The sequence below is a fragment of the Euprymna scolopes genome, chromosome 5 (genome assembly GCF_053919585.1).
Source record: "Euprymna scolopes isolate OS-2025 chromosome 5, ASM5391958v1, whole genome shotgun sequence".
Lineage (NCBI taxonomy): Eukaryota > Metazoa > Mollusca > Cephalopoda > Sepiida > Sepiolidae > Euprymna > Euprymna scolopes.
In genome coordinates this window covers 10,437,220-10,443,219 of record NC_136486.1, presented here as the reverse complement: position 1 = coordinate 10,443,219, position 6,000 = coordinate 10,437,220, and positions in this window count along the sequence as shown.

Below are 6,000 nucleotides of genomic sequence, written 5' to 3'. Positions count from 1 at the left end.
AATTCTGCCCAATTTCAACCAACGTTATCAATCATCGTGATTTTGTCTGAACACCCATCTGACAAACTCATTAGCCTTCATTCTCGAATGGCATTTGGGCCTTGATAAGTGATGACTCTCTAGTAAAAAATAATCTCAAATTCTCAACTCTAATAAAAATCAATGTGTATTTATTCGTGTGTTTTAATATAAATATATATCCGTGTTGTCATACAGATGTTAGCAAATAAAAAAAACGTTTTTTTTCTAGCCTCATGATGAAACCTTTTCAAGTGATGAAGGGAAGCGATAAAGCAAGTAGCAAATAGCAAATCAGATGCACAGATCACTATCATCGTTTGAGAGACTAAAAGGTCATTTTCAAGATGACTGCATTTTCTTTACATAGTTACTGATGTTTTATGGGCGAATATTTTTGTTTCAGTTTTTGTGAGAAGATAAGAAAAATGGTATTTAAAGTTAATTGCTATTTCATTTTCAGGCTAAATATACAATTCCAGACTAATAATCAATTTTATCTAAAATGTGTGTGAAATAAGTTCATTTTTTTTATATCACCCACAAAAGGGATATATTCGTTTGAAGTGGTTTTGACTACCATATTAGAGTCATAATCTCATAAGTTGCCTTACTGAACGAGTGCTCGTGGTCAGAGTTGGTATATCCTTAAGCATGAGGCTTACAGCATACCTTTCAACATCTCTCCAAAGCTGCTCTAGCAGTCAGTATTTATGGCTTAACCAAGCAATCATTTTCTTGTGAGGAGGAAGAACCCAGATGCACTCATATTTATTAGATAATTTTTAAACAAATTTCCACTAAAAAAAAAATATATATATATATATATATATATATATATATATATATATATATATATATATATATATATATATATTCAACCATAAATCACTAGTAACTCTGTATTGGAATTTATAAGATTGATTGGTAAGTGGTTGTCTCCCTTGTCTCTTTAGATTGAACAAAAGATAATCAATCATTGGTCCATTAGGGCAGGCTATATAAACAGCCTGTATAAACTCAAATACATACTGTTCTAGCTTTTTCCCATTTTGCTATGTCGGTTGACTGGATTGTGATGAAAGGCAGTTACAGCTACAACCAATCCTCTCTTCTCCAGTTTCATTACTCATTAGTTTGTCTGCAATTACTGACAATTACACAGCGATCTCATTTTGGCCCGCAATCTTCTCAGTTGTCATTATGATATACCTCAAGAACTATTATTTACTCCTGCACCAGAAAGAGGTTTATGCAGACATTTAGAAATGCAAGATGCACCTCTATGAATTAATTAGTACAAAAACATAGCATGGAATACAAAACAAACCTCCTTTAAAAACAACAATGAAAGGGTTTATATCAACGGCAGAAGTTGGACAGTGTCTGAGTGAGGAGAAAGAAGAGTTGAGATTTGCTTGATTGTCACAAGTTGTTGTTGTTGTTGTTGTTGTGTCAGCATTAACTGTGGGTCGATTGAGCTGGCTCCTCCAACTGAATTCTCTGCATCTCGTATAGATGCAATCCAGGCACATCGGTTTGAAGCTGTGGTCGATATCAGGTCTAGCCATTCGCGATTCCAGTGGTGCATTCCATAGAGGTAAGAACACAGGATCAGATTTGCATCTTGCTTTACCGTGCTGAGCCAGGTTTTTAGTTGACCAACGCGTCGTTTTTTCCAACCCTGGATGGTGGCATGGTCATTTGTTTGCTGGTTCAGAGTGTGACCAAACCATTTTTCTAACTGTTCATGAATGCAATTAAAAAAACCTTGCCATCTTAACACCAGCTTAAAATCTCTCGCCACCACCACGGGGCCACACGACCATCTTACTCGGTATGCATTTTTCTTTCTGCTCCTTACCACATAATGCAGTTTCCTCTCCTCTTTTTTCTTTTTCTTCTGATGCAACCCCATGCACACTTGCTAATTTGCATATGTGCTCAAACACTGCTGCTGCTAATACCTTCACTAGCCATCCATCCTTCGGCTGCTGGTAATATTTTCACACGCACATATACGCGCTCCGTTATGGTAGAAGTTGTAAAAAAATAAAGGAATATCGAATAAAAAATGCCGATTCTGTTTACAATATTTTTTTATAAAAACTGTTTTTACTTTACACTTAAAAGTTTTGTTCTGAATTTCTGTGTTGCTGCAGAAAAAATGTTCTTATTTTTCAATGAAAAGTATTTATACATATATATTTTCTTCTTTTTTGGGTGGGGGTACAGAGAAAAGCATCTTTATATGGGAAAAATGTTTATATATTCTTGAGCAAAATATGTCTTTTCTGTGAAAAAAATTTTTTTGGGGGAAAACAAGCAGAAATTGTACAAAAGCACATTCTCTCTCTCTCTCTCTCTCTCTCTCTCTCTCTATATATATATATATATATATATATATATATATATATATATATATATATATATATATATATACTAGCAAAAATACCCGTCATTGACTGGGTTCAAAAACAGCCTACAGAAAATGGACTCTGATTTATGAAAGTATGATAGATTATGAAAAGGAAGGGTTGTAAAGAGATAGCTTCGAATTTGGGGATATCAAAACCAAAGCAAAATATGATGAAAGTAAAAATAAAATAGATAAACCCCATAATTTATTATACCATACCTGTTCACACTGAAACACTTATCACAATATTCTGTGGATCTATATTAAAAAACCTTGTTAAACCTTGTGACATATTTCCATTCTATGGAGGTCAGGCGCGAACGAACACCCCATCATTTTATTATACCATATTTCTTCAAACTGAAACATAATTATCAAAGTATACTTATGCAGATAGATATGAAAAGTCTTTATTAAAGTTTGTGCCTATTTCCATTCTATGGCAGCCAGGCGCGAACACAGACCCCACAATTTTATTATACCATCCCTATTTAAGTTAAAATATATTTATCAAAGTATTATTATGTACATCTATATCAAAAACACTTGTAAACGTTTTTTTTTTAATTTTTAAATTTTTTATTTCCATATTTTGTGGACCAGGCGCGTATGCAGACCCCACAATTTTAATGAATCATCATTATGCCAGATCAAACATACCCATTCCTGTGTCTTGATACATTTTCTATCATTATATGTGATCAGTTTTCTATAATAGTCAACCATATAGGAGCCTATTCGTGACCAGACACACACACACACAGACGTCCAGCTTTATATTATATATATATATATATATATATATATATATATATATATATATATATACACACACGAGGGGCGTGCAATAAGTAATGCCCCTGACCCACTTCCCATAGCAGTAGAGCAACGAAACTTGGCACAGTTATTAGTCTTTCTCTATATAGGAACCACCCAGAGTTATGCATTTCTCCCATCGTTTGATGCAGCTCTGGAGACCGCTTTTGTAGAACACCCCAGGTTGGTCCTCCAACCACGATGTGACTTCAGAAATCAAGGCTGCATCATCTCGGAAACGCTTTCCTTTCAAAAACAACTTCATGGTGGGGAAGAGGTGAAAGTCAGAGGGTGCAAGGTCAGGAGTAGGAAGGATGGGAGATGATTTCATAACCACACGCCCGGGCTTCTGATCTGGCAACATGCGAGTTGTGGACCAGAGCATTGTCCTGCAGGAGGAGGGTGCCTTTGCTGATCTTGCCCCGCCTCTTGATTTTGATAACTTCCCCTAATTTCCTCAAAAGTGAAGCATAATAGGCTCCTGTAATTGTGGTATCCTTTGCCAGGAAATCTGTCATCACTACTCTGTCCTGGTCCCAGAAGACCGTGAGCATGACCTTGCCAGTGGAGGGCTACACGCTTGTCTTCTTTAGAGGTGGCGAGTCCAAGCATTGACTGGGCTTTGATCTTTGGATCATAGTGATGGACTCAGGTTTCATCCTGTGTAATCAGTTTTTTGAAAAACTTTGACTCATCTTCTTGGCACATCTCCAAATTCATCCTTGAGCACTCAATGCGTTCTCGCTTCTGGAATGGTGTGAGCAACCTGGGAATCCATCTGGCAGACACCTTATGCATATGCAAATGGTCATGAATGATAGTTTCCACAGACCTTGTACTAATTTGACAAATAGGATTTATCTTTAAATGTTAGAAGCCAGAAGAACTGTATTTAAGTAATAAACATCTACAATTTCTATCTGTTTGTATCTATTATAAATATGTTCATATCGCTATTCATATTTAATTATTTATACTAAATTTCTTTAGCTTATACCTTATTTTCAGTTATACTTGTACTGAAATGTACTTTTAATCATAATTTATAGCGTTACTTAAATCTATATTAAATAGGTATATTTTATTTTCCCTCTTATCGACTTAAATATGCAGAGGTTGTGCATAGAATTTTATCTTAAATCCTATTATCACATTGAATCATGTAATTAGCCAATCAAAATGACTTAAGAATAAGTTCAAAATATGTAGGGAGTGTTTCTTTTTCTTTAAGGAAGTTGCATTTAATGAAATGTAATAACATGAAATAAGAAAGTGAGACAAAGACTTAAGTGAAAAAAGTAACCAATGAGTGGAAAGTCCCAGTGATTGATAGGAGAGTGATAGTAAATATTTCTGTCTGAGTAAAAGTTATGTCCACTTCCTGTAAGTATAACTATTTTGTGAGAGTCAGATATGTTGGAATTAATGTAGAAAATGTAGAAATCGAATAAAAGTGAGTGTTAATTTCCACACATTGGCAGGAAGTATGATCATATTGTGTTTATGGGGCCATAGCAACTGAATTCAAAATCGAGATGATTTTTTGTATAAACAAATAAAAAATAAACATAAAAAGATGAATTCAATTGTTTCTTTCTCTTATCTCGACCCATTTCTTTTCTTTGTTTCTTTTTTCAATTTCGACAAATTTTACGTTGTGTATGGCAACTCTTTTTATCTTATTTCTTTTTTTACTGTTATTTCACCCCCAAACAAGGCACAATGCCACTTAGGACAAAATCTACAGGGACATCATGTAGAGATTTGAGCAGCAAGATGTCTGTTCACATTATACTTGAACTTCTGCGTGTCAGTACAGTCAGGGAAGCAGAGTTAGGGTTAGGAGCAAAGTCTAGCTGTTTGAGGGAAGAAACTATCTGAGTAGAAGGCTTTCCGGCATCTAAAGAACTCGGCAGTGTAGGGGTGGGATTTTGCTGCTTGTCAGGTTAGTCAAACAAGTGTTTGGAGTTTCAGAGCACATTCCATGAATATACTTGTAAAACAGACACAGAGATACATTTCAGTGATGGGACAGAGGTTAGAATTTGGTTGATAGTGCGGGCCCTATTAGGGAAGAGACTGTAGTGGACTGGTGGATATATTATACATATTACCCAGTTGTACAAAATAGGTAAAAAGAATTGAATTGAGAAAGAAACGAACAACGCGTTAAATTGAAATAAACGAACTAGAATTTACTTCCTGAAGAAACAAATGAAAGAAAATGGTACAGCACGTGTTTAGTTTGGCGTGCATCTCTCGCTGTTAACTGGTGAGAAGGAAAGTCTATTGTTGTAGAGAGAGAGAGAGAGAGGGTGAGAAAGTCAATCCAGTTTGGTGCGCATCTCTCATTGTTCGCTGGTGAGAGGGAAAGTCTATTGTTGTAGAGAGAGAGAGAGAGAGAGAGAGAGAGAGAGAGAGAGAGAGAGAGAGAGAGAGAGAGAGAGAGAGAGAGAGAGAGAAAGTCAATCCAGGCCCTGGAGAGAGAAAGTGTGCAAGATGTACGTACTGTCTGTTGGCTCTTGCTCCACACATAGTAGCAGGGGATGTGAGGCGCGTGGGCGCGTGCCCCTGAAAGGGAGTGGTTGGTCTGTTGACCACTCAGCTCGGGAGCCAAATTGAAAAGGAAGGAAACAGGTCTCTTGCTTTTGTAATTGTTTCTGGTGGTCTTTTGCGCATGTGTGGATTTCATTTAAAGGGAAGTGACGTTTCCCATGTGTGAGTACGTGTGTGTGTATGGGTGTGTA